Raw genomic sequence first — 13,150 nt, forward strand, 5'->3', positions numbered from 1 at the left:
ATAAGGATGGCACGGGCACCTTTTGTGCTAATGCAATATTGTCTCTTGGCAAAGGAAGCCTGGCCGTGCTTTCTTTAATGGATTGCTTTTGTCCAATACTGCCTGCCTGACTTTGGCTGAAGCCACAGCTGCCTCAAAAAAAAAAACGCGTCAACGCCGCCTTGGCACATGTTATGAGGAGGACTCTGGCTTCCCATGTTGCTCGCGGCGCTCGGTTCCAAGCTTCAACAACAAACGCAAAAGCCAGGTGCCTCCCAGGAAGGCAGCGTTTGGAGAATGCGGGCATCGATCCCGCTACCTCTCGCATGCTAAGCGAGCGCTCTACCACTTGAGCTAATCCCCCTTTGCTTGGGCTCCCCGTTGGCGCTATGGCTGATCCCTGTCCTCTTATGTGCTATGCGTAATATATGCAGTTTTGCAAAATCCACAACCTGCTCTGGCCGCTAGACACCAGGACAGCCACCCGTTTTCCGAGCTTCGAAGGTTTGCACTCTCCCTTCCTCAGAGTCCCCCCATTTTTTTTCTCCCTTCGTGAGTCCATTGACAACTGATCCCTTTCGGAAGTATGACCTCATGGGTTTCAATGATGTCATTAGGAGAAGGTGGTTTCCAAAAGAACCTTCCCACCACCTAGTACGTTCTAGACAATAAACACCTTGTGCCTTGATGCATTCCACCGGACTTGAAATTGGCGGGAGAGAGCTACCCGGGGGGGGGGAAGGGGGGGCTTTAAAGACAAAGACACCATAATTGCATTGGCCGGGAACCGAACCCGGGCCTCCCGCGTGGCAGGCGAGAATTCTACCACTGAACCACCAATGCGCCACGCCGGGGCCGGCGCCATCACCCTCCTCGCTCAGCTGGTCTAGGAGAGTCCAGCTTTTGCCCAGACTTGACTTGGCATTAGCTTGTCAACATCGATGGAAACGCCTTGTCATCTACATTGTGACTTTGCCAGATGGACCCACTCCCCATGGGATCGGTAGCAAACTAGATCCACATTTTGTTGTTGATGCTCCTCCTCAGCAACAAGAGCAGAGTGGCGCAGCGGAAGCGTGCTGAGCCAAAACCCTCAGCATAAGGATGGCACTGGCACCTTTTGCTTGTCAACATCGATGGAAACGCCTCGTCATCTACATTGTGACTTTGCCAGATGGACCCACTCCCCATGGGATCGGTAGCAAACTAGATCCACATTTTGTTGTCGATGCACCAGCTCGGCAGCAAGAGCAGAGTGGCGCAGCGGAAGCGTGCTGGGCCCATAACCCAGAGGTCGATGGATCGAAACCATCCTCTGCTACGTTGCCTTTTCCTATGCCAGTCGATATTTGCTAGTGGGGCCAAAGGGCGCTCTTTCACACACAAAGAGAAGTTGAACCTGATTCTGGTGGTTAAACGAGTCCAAAACCCTCAGCATAAGGATGGCACGGGCACCTTTTGTGCTAATGCAATATTGTCTCTTGGCAAAGGAAGCCTGGCCGTGCTTTCTTTAATGGATTGCTTTTGTCCAATACTGCCTGCCTGACTTTGGCTGAAGCCACAGCTGCCTCAAAAAAAAAAACGCGTCAACGCCGCCTTGGCACATGTTATGAGGAGGACTCTGGCTTCCCATGTTGCTCGCGGCGCTCGGTTCCAAGCTTCAACAACAAACGCAAAAGCCAGGTGCCTCCCAGGAAGGCAGCGTTTGGAGAATGCGGGCATCGATCCCGCTACCTCTCGCATGCTAAGCGAGCGCTCTACCACTTGAGCTAATCCCCCTTTGCTTGGGCTCCCCGTTGGCGCTATGGCTGATCCCTGTCCTCTTATGTGCTATGCGTAATATATGCAGTTTTGCAAAATCCACAACCTGCTCTGGCCGCTAGACACCAGGACAGCCACCCGTTTTCCGAGCTTCGAAGGTTTGCACTCTCCCTTCCTCAGAGTCCCCCCATTTTTTTTCTCCCTTCGTGAGTCCATTGACAACTGATCCCTTTCGGAAGTATGACCTCATGGGTTTCAATGATGTCATTAGGAGAAGGTGGTTTCCAAAAGAACCTTCCCACCACCTAGTACGTTCTAGACAATAAACACCTTGTGCCTTGATGCATTCCACCGGACTTGAAATTGGCAGGAGAGAGCTACCCGGGGGGGGGAAGGGGGGGCTTTAAAGACAAAGACACCATAATTGCATTGGCCGGGAATCGAACCCGGGCCTCCCGCGTGGCAGGCGAGAATTCTACCACTGAACCACCAATGCGCCACGCCGGGGCCGGCGCCATCACCCTCCTCGCTCAGCTGGTCTAGGAGAGTCCAGCTTTTGCCCAGACTTGACTTGGCATTAGCTTGTCAACATCGATGGAAACGCCTTGTCATCTACATTGTGACTTTGCCAGATGGACCCACTCCCCATGGGATCGGTAGCAAACTAGATCCACATTTTGTTGTTGATGCTCCTCCTCAGCAACAAGAGCAGAGTGGCGCAGCGGAAGCGTGCTGAGCCAAAACCCTCAGCATAAGGATGGCACTGGCACCTTTTGCTTGTCAACATCGATGGAAACGCCTCGTCATCTACATTGTGACTTTGCCAGATGGACCCACTCCCCATGGGATCGGTAGCAAACTAGATCCACATTTTGTTGTCGATGCACCAGCTCGGCAGCAAGAGCAGAGTGGCGCAGCGGAAGCGTGCTGGGCCCATAACCCAGAGGTCGATGGATCGAAACCATCCTCTGCTACGTTGCCTTTTCCTATGCCAGTCGATATTTGCTAGTGGGGCCAAAGGGCGCTCTTTCACACACAAAGAGAAGTTGAACCTGATTCTGGTGGTTAAACGAGTCCAAAACCCTCAGCATAAGGATGGCACGGGCACCTTTTGTGCTAATGCAATATTGTCTCTTGGCAAAGGAAGCCTGGCCGTGCTTTCTTTAATGGATTGCTTTTGTCCAATACTGCCTGCCTGACTTTGGCTGAAGCCACAGCTGCCTCAAAAAAAAAAACGCGTCAACGCCGCCTTGGCACATGTTATGAGGAGGACTCTGGCTTCCCATGTTGCTCGCGGCGCTCGGTTCCAAGCTTCAACAACAAACGCAAAAGCCAGGTGCCTCCCAGGAAGGCAGCGTTTGGAGAATGCGGGCATCGATCCCGCTACCTCTCGCATGCTAAGCGAGCGCTCTACCACTTGAGCTAATCCCCCTTTGCTTGGGCTCCCCGTTGGCGCTATGGCTGATCCCTGTCCTCTTATGTGCTATGCGTAATATATGCAGTTTTGCAAAATCCACAACCTGCTCTGGCCGCTAGACACCAGGACAGCCACCCGTTTTCCGAGCTTCGAAGGTTTGCACTCTCCCTTCCTCAGAGTCCCCCCATTTTTTTTCTCCCTTCGTGAGTCCATTGACAACTGATCCCTTTCGGAAGTATGACCTCATGGGTTTCAATGATGTCATTAGGAGAAGGTGGTTTCCAAAAGAACCTTCCCACCACCTAGTACGTTCTAGACAATAAACACCTTGTGCCTTGATGCATTCCACCGGACTTGAAATTGGCGGGAGAGAGCTACCCGGGGGGGGGGAAGGGGGGGGCTTTAAAGACAAAGACACCATAATTGCATTGGCCGGGAATCGAACCCGGGCCTCCCGCGTGGCAGGCGAGAATTCTACCACTGAACCACCAATGCGCCACGCCGGGGCCGGCGCCATCACCCTCCTCGCTCAGCTGGTCTAGGAGAGTCCAGCTTTTGCCCAGACTTGACTTGGCATTAGCTTGTCAACATCGATGGAAACGCCTTGTCATCTACATTGTGACTTTGCCAGATGGACCCACTCCCCATGGGATCGGTAGCAAACTAGATCCACATTTTGTTGTTGATGCTCCTCCTCAGCAACAAGAGCAGAGTGGCGCAGCGGAAGCGTGCTGAGCCAAAACCCTCAGCATAAGGATGGCACTGGCACCTTTTGCTTGTCAACATCGATGGAAACGCCTCGTCATCTACATTGTGACTTTGCCAGATGGACCCACTCCCCATGGGATCGGTAGCAAACTAGATCCACATTTTGTTGTCGATGCACCAGCTCAGCAGCAAGAGCAGAGTGGCGCAGCGGAAGCGTGCTGGGCCCATAACCCAGAGGTCGATGGATCGAAACCATCCTCTGCTACGTTGCCTTTTCCTATGCCAGTCGATATTTGCTAGTGGGGCCAAAGGGCGCTCTTTCACACACAAAGAGAAGTTGAACCTGATTCTGGTGGTTAAACGAGTCCAAAACCCTCAGCATAAGGATGGCACGGGCACCTTTTGTGCTAATGCAATATTGTCTCTTGGCAAAGGAAGCCTGGCCGTGCTTTCTTTAATGGATTGCTTTTGTCCAATACTGCCTGCCTGACTTTGGCTGAAGCCACAGCTGCCTCAAAAAAAAAAACGCGTCAACGCCGCCTTGGCACATGTTATGAGGAGGACTCTGGCTTCCCATGTTGCTCGCGGCGCTCGGTTCCAAGCTTCAACAACAAACGCAAAAGCCAGGTGCCTCCCAGGAAGGCAGCGTTTGGAGAATGCGGGCATCGATCCCACTACCTCTCGCATGCTAAGCGAGCGCTCTACCACTTGAGCTAATCCCCCTTTGCTTGGGCTCCCCGTTGGCGCTATGGCTGATCCCTGTCCTCTTATGTGCTATGCGTAATATATGCAGTTTTGCAAAATCCACAACCTGCTCTGGCCGCTAGACACCAGGACAGCCACCCGTTTTCCGAGTTTCGAAGGTTTGCACTCTCCCTTCCTCAGAGTCCCCCCATTTTTTTTCTCCCTTCGTGAGTCCATTGACAACTGATCCCTTTCGGAAGTATGACCTCATGGGTTTCAATGATGTCATTAGGAGAAGGTGGTTTCCAAAAGAACCTTCCCACCACCTAGTACGTTCTAGACAATAAACACCTTGTGCCTTGATGCATTCCACCGGACTTGAAATTGGCGGGAGAGAGCTACCCGGGGGGGGGGAAGGGGGGGCTTTAAAGACAAAGACACCATAATTGCATTGGCCGGGAATCGAACCCGGGCCTCCCGCGTGGCAGGCGAGAATTCTACCACTGAACCACCAATGCGCCACGCCGGGGCCGGCGCCATCACCCTCCTCGCTCAGCTGGTCTAGGAGAGTCCAGCTTTTGCCCAGACTTGACTTGGCATTAGCTTGTCAACATCGATGGAAACGCCTTGTCATCTACATTGTGACTTTGCCAGATGGACCCACTCCCCATGGGATCGGTAGCAAACTAGATCCACATTTTGTTGTTGATGCTCCTCCTCAGCAACAAGAGCAGAGTGGCGCAGCGGAAGCGTGCTGAGCCAAAACCCTCAGCATAAGGATGGCACTGGCACCTTTTGCTTGTCAACATCGATGGAAACGCCTCGTCATCTACATTGTGACTTTGCCAGATGGACCCACTCCCCATGGGATCGGTAGCAAACTAGATCCACATTTTATTGTCGATGCACCAGCTCGGCAGCAAGAGCAGAGTGGCGCAGCGGAAGCGTGCTGGGCCCATAACCCAGAGGTCGATGGATCGAAACCATCCTCTGCTACGTTGCCTTTTCCTATGCCAGTCGATATTTGCTAGTGGGGCCAAAGGGCGCTCTTTCACACACAAAGAGAAGTTGAACCTGATTCTGGTGGTTAAACGAGTCCAAAACCCTCAGCATAAGGATGGCACGGGCACCTTTTGTGCTAATGCAATATTGTCTCTTGGCAAAGGAAGCCTGGCCGTGCTTTCTTTAATGGATTGCTTTTGTCCAATACTGCCTGCCTGACTTTGGCTGAAGCCACAGCTGCCTCAAAAAAAAAAACGCGTCAACGCCGCCTTGGCACATGTTATGAGGAGGACTCTGGCTTCCCATGTTGCTCGCGGCGCTCGGTTCCAAGCTTCAACAACAAACGCAAAAGCCAGGTGCCTCCCAGGAAGGCAGCGTTTGGAGAATGCGGGCATCGATCCCGCTACCTCTCGCATGCTAAGCGAGCGCTCTACCACTTGAGCTAATCCCCCTTTGCTTGGGCTCCCCGTTGGCGCTATGGCTGATCCCTGTCCTCTTATGTGCTATGCGTAATATATGCAGTTTTGCAAAATCCACAACCTGCTCTGGCCGCTAGACACCAGGACAGCCACCCGTTTTCCGAGCTTCGAAGGTTTGCACTCTCCCTTCCTCAGAGTCCCCCCATTTTTTTTCTCCCTTCGTGAGTCCATTGACAACTGATCCCTTTCGGAAGTATGACCTCATGGGTTTCAATGATGTCATTAGGAGAAGGTGGTTTCCAAAAGAACCTTCCCACCACCTAGTACGTTCTAGACAATAAACACCTTGTGCCTTGATGCATTCCACCGGACTTGAAATTGGCGGGAGAGAGCTACCCGGGGGGGGGGAAGGGGGGGCTTTAAAGACAAAGACACCATAATTGCATTGGCCGGGAATCGAACCCGGGCCTCCCGCGTGGCAGGCGAGAATTCTACCACTGAACCACCAATGCGCCACGCCGGGGCCGGCGCCATCACCCTCCTCGCTCAGCTGGTCTAGGAGAGTCCAGCTTTTGCCCAGACTTGACTTGGCATTAGCTTGTCAACATCGATGGAAACGCCTTGTCATCTACATTGTGACTTTGCCAGATGGACCCACTCCCCATGGGATCGGTAGCAAACTAGATCCACATTTTGTTGTTGATGCTCCTCCTCAGCAACAAGAGCAGAGTGGCGCAGCGGAAGCGTGCTGAGCCAAAACCCTCAGCATAAGGATGGCACTGGCACCTTTTGCTTGTCAACATCGATGGAAACGCCTCGTCATCTACATTGTGACTTTGCCAGATGGACCCACTCCCCATGGGATCGGTAGCAAACTAGATCCACATTTTGTTGTCGATGCACCAGCTCGGCAGCAAGAGCAGAGTGGCGCAGCGGAAGCGTGCTGGGCCCATAACCCAGAGGTCGATGGATCGAAACCATCCTCTGCTACGTTGCCTTTTCCTATGCCAGTCGATATTTGCTAGTGGGGCCAAAGGGCGCTCTTTCACACACAAAGAGAAGTTGAACCTGATTCTGGTGGTTAAACGAGTCCAAAACCCTCAGCATAAGGATGGCACGGGCACCTTTTGTGCTAATGCAATATTGTCTCTTGGCAAAGGAAGCCTGGCCGTGCTTTCTTTAATGGATTGCTTTTGTCCAATACTGCCTGCCTGACTTTGGCTGAAGCCACAGCTGCCTCAAAAAAAAAAACGCGTCAACGCCGCCTTGGCACATGTTATGAGGAGGACTCTGGCTTCCCATGTTGCTCGCGGCGCTCGGTTCCAAGCTTCAACAACAAACGCAAAAGCCAGGTGCCTCCCAGGAAGGCAGCGTTTGGAGAATGCGGGCATCGATCCCGCTACCTCTCGCATGCTAAGCGAGCGCTCTACCACTTGAGCTAATCCCCCTTTGCTTGGGCTCCCCGTTGGCGCTATGGCTGATCCCTGTCCTCTTATGTGCTATGCGTAATATATGCAGTTTTGCAAAATCCACAACCTGCTCTGGCCGCTAGACACCAGGACAGCCACCCGTTTTCCGAGCTTCGAAGGTTTGCACTCTCCCTTCCTCAGAGTCCCCCCATTTTTTTTCTCCCTTCGTGAGTCCATTGATAACTGATCCCTTTCGGAAGTATGACCTCATGGGTTTCAATGATGTCATTAGGAGAAGGTGGTTTCCAAAAGAACCTTCCCACCACCTAGTACGTTCTAGACAATAAACACCTTGTGCCTTGATGCATTCCACCGGACTTGAAATTGGCGGGAGAGAGCTACCCGGGGGGGGGAAGGGGGGGCTTTAAAGACAAAGACACCATAATTGCATTGGCCGGGAATCGAACCCGGGCCTCCCGCGTGGCAGGCGAGAATTCTACCACTGAACCACCAATGCGCCACGCCGGGGCCGGCGCCATCACCCTCCTCGCTCAGCTGGTCTAGGAGAGTCCAGCTTTTGCCCAGACTTGACTTGGCATTAGCTTGTCAACATCGATGGAAACGCCTTGTCATCTACATTGTGACTTTGCCAGATGGACCCACTCCCCATGGGATCGGTAGCAAACTAGATCCACATTTTGTTGTTGATGCTCCTCCTCAGCAACAAGAGCAGAGTGGCGCAGCGGAAGCGTGCTGAGCCAAAACCCTCAGCATAAGGATGGCACTGGCACCTTTTGCTTGTCAACATCGATGGAAACGCCTCGTCATCTACATTGTGACTTTGCCAGATGGACCCACTCCCCATGGGATCGGTAGCAAACTAGATCCACATTTTGTTGTCGATGCACCAGCTCGGCAGCAAGAGCAGAGTGGCGCAGCGGAAGCGTGCTGGGCCCATAACCCAGAGGTCGATGGATCGAAACCATCCTCTGCTACGTTGCCTTTTCCTATGCCAGTCGATATTTGCTAGTGGGGCCAAAGGGCGCTCTTTCACACACAAAGAGAAGTTGAACCTGATTCTGGTGGTTAAACGAGTCCAAAACCCTCAGCATAAGGATGGCACGGGCACCTTTTGTGCTAATGCAATATTGTCTCTTGGCAAAGGAAGCCTGGCCGTGCTTTCTTTAATGGATTGCTTTTGTCCAATACTGCCTGCCTGACTTTGGCTGAAGCCACAGCTGCCTCAAAAAAAAAAACGCGTCAACGCCGCCTTGGCACATGTTATGAGGAGGACTCTGGCTTCCCATGTTGCTCGCGGCGCTCGGTTCCAAGCTTCAACAACAAACGCAAAAGCCAGGTGCCTCCCAGGAAGGCAGCGTTTGGAGAATGCGGGCATCGATCCCGCTACCTCTCGCATGCTAAGCGAGCGCTCTACCACTTGAGCTAATCCCCCTTTGCTTGGGCTCCCCGTTGGCGCTATGGCTGATCCCTGTCCTCTTATGTGCTATGCGTAATATATGCAGTTTTGCAAAATCCACAACCTGCTCTGGCCGCTAGACACCAGGACAGCCACCCGTTTTCCGAGCTTCGAAGGTTTGCACTCTCCCTTCCTCAGAGTCCCCCCATTTTTTTTCTCCCTTCGTGAGTCCATTGACAACTGATCCCTTTCGGAAGTATGACCTCATGGGTTTCAATGATGTCATTAGGAGAAGGTGGTTTCCAAAAGAACCTTCCCACCACCTAGTACGTTCTAGACAATAAACACCTTGTGCCTTGATGCATTCCACCGGACTTGAAATTGGCGGGAGAGAGCTACCCGGGGGGGGGGAAGGGGGGGGCTTTAAAGACAAAGACACCATAATTGCATTGGCCGGGAATCGAACCCGGGCCTCCCGCGTGGCAGGCGAGAATTCTACCACTGAACCACCAATGCGCCACGCTGGGGCCGGCGCCATCACCCTCCTCGCTCAGCTGGTCTAGGAGAGTCCAGCTTTTGCCCAGACTTGACTTGGCATTAGCTTGTCAACATCGATGGAAACGCCTTGTCATCTACATTGTGACTTTGCCAGATGGACCCACTCCCCATGGGATCGGTAGCAAACTAGATCCACATTTTGTTGTTGATGCTCCTCCTCAGCAACAAGAGCAGAGTGGCGCAGCGGAAGCGTGCTGAGCCAAAACCCTCAGCATAAGGATGGCACTGGCACCTTTTGCTTGTCAACATCGATGGAAACGCCTCGTCATCTACATTGTGACTTTGCCAGATGGACCCACTCCCCATGGGATCGGTAGCAAACTAGATCCACATTTTGTTGTCGATGCACCAGCTCGGCAGCAAGAGCAGAGTGGCGCAGCGGAAGCGTGCTGGGCCCATAACCCAGAGGTCGATGGATCGAAACCATCCTCTGCTACGTTGCCTTTTCCTATGCCAGTCGATATTTGCTAGTGGGGCCAAAGGGCGCTCTTTCACACACAAAGAGAAGTTGAACCTGATTCTGGTGGTTAAACGAGTCCAAAACCCTCAGCATAAGGATGGCACGGGCACCTTTTGTGCTAATGCAATATTGTCTCTTGGCAAAGGAAGCCTGGCCGTGCTTTCTTTAATGGATTGCTTTTGTCCAATACTGCCTGCCTGACTTTGGCTGAAGCCACAGCTGCCTCAAAAAAAAAAACGCGTCAACGCCGCCTTGGCACATGTTATGAGGAGGACTCTGGCTTCCCATGTTGCTCGCGGCGCTCGGTTCCAAGCTTCAACAACAAACGCAAAAGCCAGGTGCCTCCCAGGAAGGCAGCGTTTGGAGAATGCGGGCATCGATCCCACTACCTCTCGCATGCTAAGCGAGCGCTCTACCACTTGAGCTAATCCCCCTTTGCTTGGGCTCCCCGTTGGCGCTATGGCTGATCCCTGTCCTCTTATGTGCTATGCGTAATATATGCAGTTTTGCAAAATCCACAACCTGCTCTGGCCGCTAGACACCAGGACAGCCACCCGTTTTCCGAGCTTCGAAGGTTTGCACTCTCCCTTCCTCAGAGTCCCCCCATTTTTTTTCTCCCTTCGTGAGTCCATTGACAACTGATCCCTTTCGGAAGTATGACCTCATGGGTTTCAATGATGTCATTAGGAGAAGGTGGTTTCCAAAAGAACCTTCCCACCACCTAGTACGTTCTAGACAATAAACACCTTGTGCCTTGATGCATTCCACCGGACTTGAAATTGGCGGGAGAGAGCTACCCGGGGGGGGGGAAGGGGGGGCTTTAAAGACAAAGACACCATAATTGCATTGGCCGGGAATCGAACCCGGGCCTCCCGCGTGGCAGGCGAGAATTCTACCACTGAACCACCAATGCGCCACGCCGGGGCCGGCGCCATCACCCTCCTCGCTCAGCTGGTCTAGGAGAGTCCAGCTTTTGCCCAGACTTGACTTGGCATTAGCTTGTCAACATCGATGGAAACGCCTTGTCATCTACATTGTGACTTTGCCAGATGGACCCACTCCCCATGGGATCGGTAGCAAACTAGATCCACATTTTGTTGTTGATGCTCCTCCTCAGCAACAAGAGCAGAGTGGCGCAGCGGAAGCGTGCTGAGCCAAAACCCTCAGCATAAGGATGGCACTGGCACCTTTTGCTTGTCAACATCGATGGAAACGCCTCGTCATCTACATTGTGACTTTGCCAGATGGACCCACTCCCCATGGGATCGGTAGCAAACTAGATCCACATTTTGTTGTCGATGCACCAGCTCGGCAGCAAGAGCAGAGTGGCGCAGCGGAAGCGTGCTGGGCCCATAACCCAGAGGTCGATGGATCGAAACCATCCTCTGCTACGTTGCCTTTTCCTATGCCAGTCGATATTTGCTAGTGGGGCCAAAGGGCGCTCTTTCACACACAAAGAGAAGTTGAACCTGATTCTGGTGGTTAAACGAGTCCAAAACCCTCAGCATAAGGATGGCACGGGCACCTTTTGTGCTAATGCAATATTGTCTCTTGGCAAAGGAAGCCTGGCCGTGCTTTCTTTAATGGATTGCTTTTGTCCAATACTGCCTGCCTGACTTTGGCTGAAGCCACAGCTGCCTCAAAAAAAAAAACGCGTCAACGCCGCCTTGGCACATGTTATGAGGAGGACTCTGGCTTCCCATGTTGCTCGCGGCGCTCGGTTCCAAGCTTCAACAACAAACGCAAAAGCCAGGTGCCTCCCAGGAAGGCAGCGTTTGGAGAATGCGGGCATCGATCCCGCTACCTCTCGCATGCTAAGCGAGCGCTCTACCACTTGAGCTAATCCCCCTTTGCTTGGGCTCCCCGTTGGCGCTATGGCTGATCCCTGTCCTCTTATGTGCTATGCGTAATATATGCAGTTTTGCAAAATCCACAACCTGCTCTGGCCGCTAGACACCAGGACAGCCACCCGTTTTCCGAGCTTCGAAGGTTTGCACTCTCCCTTCCTCAGAGTCCCCCCATTTTTTTTCTCCCTTCGTGAGTCCATTGACAACTGATCCCTTTCGGAAGTATGACCTCATGGGTTTCAATGATGTCATTAGGAGAAGGTGGTTTCCAAAAGAACCTTCCCACCACCTAGTACGTTCTAGACAATAAACACCTTGTGCCTTGATGCATTCCACCGGACTTGAAATTGGCGGGAGAGAGCTACCCGGGGGGGGGGAAGGGGGGGCTTTAAAGACAAAGACACCATAATTGCATTGGCCGGGAATCGAACCCGGGCCTCCCGCGTGGCAGGCGAGAATTCTACCACTGAACCACCAATGCGCCACGCCGGGGCCGGCGCCATCACCCTCCTCGCTCAGCTGGTCTAGGAGAGTCCAGCTTTTGCCCAGACTTGACTTGGCATTAGCTTGTCAACATCGATGGAAACGCCTTGTCATCTACATTGTGACTTTGCCAGATGGACCCACTCCCCATGGGATCGGTAGCAAACTAGATCCACATTTTGTTGTTGATGCTCCTCCTCAGCAACAAGAGCAGAGTGGCGCAGCGGAAGCGTGCTGAGCCAAAACCCTCAGCATAAGGATGGCACTGGCACCTTTTGCTTGTCAACATCGATGGAAACGCCTCGTCATCTACATTGTGACTTTGCCAGATGGACCCACTCCCCATGGGATCGGTAGCAAACTAGATCCACATTTTGTTGTCGATGCACCAGCTCGGCAGCAAGAGCAGAGTGGCGCAGCGGAAGCGTGCTGGGCCCATAACCCAGAGGTCGATGGATCGAAACCATCCTCTGCTACGTTGCTTTTTCCTATGCCAGTCGATATTTGCTAGTGGGGCCAAAGGGCGCTCTTTCACACACAAAGAGAAGTTGAACCTGATTCTGGTGGTTAAACGAGTCCAAAACCCTCAGCATAAGGATGGCACGGGCACCTTTTGTGCTAATGCAATATTGTCTCTTGGCAAAGGAAGCCTGGCCGTGCTTTCTTTAATGGATTGCTTTTGTCCAATACTGCCTGCCTGACTTTGGCTGAAGCCACAGCTGCCTCAAAAAAAAAAACGCGTCAACGCCGCCTTGGCACATGTTATGAGGAGGACTCTGGCTTCCCATGTTGCTCGCGGCGCTCGGTTCCAAGCTTCAACAACAAACGCAAAAGCCAGGTGCCTCCCAGGAAGGCAGCGTTTGGAGAATGCGGGCATCGATCCCGCTACCTCTCGCATGCTAAGCGAGCGCTCTACCACTTGAGCTAATCCCCCTTTGCTTGGGCTCCCCGTTGGCGCTATGGCTGATCCCTGTCCTCTTATGTGCTATGCGTAATATATGCAGTT

The 13,150-nt window shown here is 52.8% G+C and overlaps 16 non-coding genes across 16 annotated transcripts; all 16 read right to left on the bottom strand.

Annotated features, from left to right (window-relative positions):
• Window positions 1-270: 270 nt before the first annotated feature.
• Window positions 271-343, bottom strand: TRNAA-AGC (transfer RNA alanine (anticodon AGC)). The gene has a single exon. It is a non-coding gene; the product is annotated as a tRNA-Ala (tRNA).
• Window positions 344-1,685: 1,342 nt separating this feature from the next.
• TRNAA-AGC (transfer RNA alanine (anticodon AGC)) lies at window positions 1,686-1,758 on the bottom strand. Its single transcript has one exon. It is a non-coding gene; the product is annotated as a tRNA-Ala (tRNA).
• A 407-nt stretch (window positions 1,759-2,165) lies between these two features.
• Window positions 2,166-2,236, bottom strand: TRNAG-GCC (transfer RNA glycine (anticodon GCC)). Its single transcript has one exon. It is a non-coding gene; the product is annotated as a tRNA-Gly (tRNA).
• An 863-nt stretch (window positions 2,237-3,099) lies between these two features.
• Window positions 3,100-3,172, bottom strand: TRNAA-AGC (transfer RNA alanine (anticodon AGC)). The gene has a single exon. It is a non-coding gene; the product is annotated as a tRNA-Ala (tRNA).
• A 409-nt stretch (window positions 3,173-3,581) lies between these two features.
• Window positions 3,582-3,652, bottom strand: TRNAG-GCC (transfer RNA glycine (anticodon GCC)). Its single transcript has one exon. It is a non-coding gene; the product is annotated as a tRNA-Gly (tRNA).
• Window positions 3,653-4,996: 1,344 nt separating this feature from the next.
• Window positions 4,997-5,067, bottom strand: TRNAG-GCC (transfer RNA glycine (anticodon GCC)). The gene has a single exon. It is a non-coding gene; the product is annotated as a tRNA-Gly (tRNA).
• An 863-nt stretch (window positions 5,068-5,930) lies between these two features.
• Window positions 5,931-6,003, bottom strand: TRNAA-AGC (transfer RNA alanine (anticodon AGC)). Its single transcript has one exon. It is a non-coding gene; the product is annotated as a tRNA-Ala (tRNA).
• Window positions 6,004-6,411: 408 nt separating this feature from the next.
• TRNAG-GCC (transfer RNA glycine (anticodon GCC)) lies at window positions 6,412-6,482 on the bottom strand. Its single transcript has one exon. It is a non-coding gene; the product is annotated as a tRNA-Gly (tRNA).
• An 863-nt stretch (window positions 6,483-7,345) lies between these two features.
• On the bottom strand, window positions 7,346-7,418 carry TRNAA-AGC (transfer RNA alanine (anticodon AGC)). The gene has a single exon. It is a non-coding gene; the product is annotated as a tRNA-Ala (tRNA).
• A 407-nt stretch (window positions 7,419-7,825) lies between these two features.
• Window positions 7,826-7,896, bottom strand: TRNAG-GCC (transfer RNA glycine (anticodon GCC)). Its single transcript has one exon. It is a non-coding gene; the product is annotated as a tRNA-Gly (tRNA).
• Window positions 7,897-8,759: 863 nt separating this feature from the next.
• TRNAA-AGC (transfer RNA alanine (anticodon AGC)) lies at window positions 8,760-8,832 on the bottom strand. The gene has a single exon. It is a non-coding gene; the product is annotated as a tRNA-Ala (tRNA).
• A 409-nt stretch (window positions 8,833-9,241) lies between these two features.
• TRNAG-GCC (transfer RNA glycine (anticodon GCC)) lies at window positions 9,242-9,312 on the bottom strand. The gene has a single exon. It is a non-coding gene; the product is annotated as a tRNA-Gly (tRNA).
• A 1,344-nt stretch (window positions 9,313-10,656) lies between these two features.
• Window positions 10,657-10,727, bottom strand: TRNAG-GCC (transfer RNA glycine (anticodon GCC)). Its single transcript has one exon. It is a non-coding gene; the product is annotated as a tRNA-Gly (tRNA).
• An 863-nt stretch (window positions 10,728-11,590) lies between these two features.
• On the bottom strand, window positions 11,591-11,663 carry TRNAA-AGC (transfer RNA alanine (anticodon AGC)). The gene has a single exon. It is a non-coding gene; the product is annotated as a tRNA-Ala (tRNA).
• Window positions 11,664-12,071: 408 nt separating this feature from the next.
• TRNAG-GCC (transfer RNA glycine (anticodon GCC)) lies at window positions 12,072-12,142 on the bottom strand. The gene has a single exon. It is a non-coding gene; the product is annotated as a tRNA-Gly (tRNA).
• An 863-nt stretch (window positions 12,143-13,005) lies between these two features.
• TRNAA-AGC (transfer RNA alanine (anticodon AGC)) lies at window positions 13,006-13,078 on the bottom strand. Its single transcript has one exon. It is a non-coding gene; the product is annotated as a tRNA-Ala (tRNA).
• Window positions 13,079-13,150: the final 72 nt, after the last annotated feature.

Source organism: Aquarana catesbeiana, linkage group LG04 (assembly GCF_042186555.1).
Source record: "Aquarana catesbeiana isolate 2022-GZ linkage group LG04, ASM4218655v1, whole genome shotgun sequence".
NCBI lineage: Eukaryota > Metazoa > Chordata > Amphibia > Anura > Ranidae > Aquarana > Aquarana catesbeiana.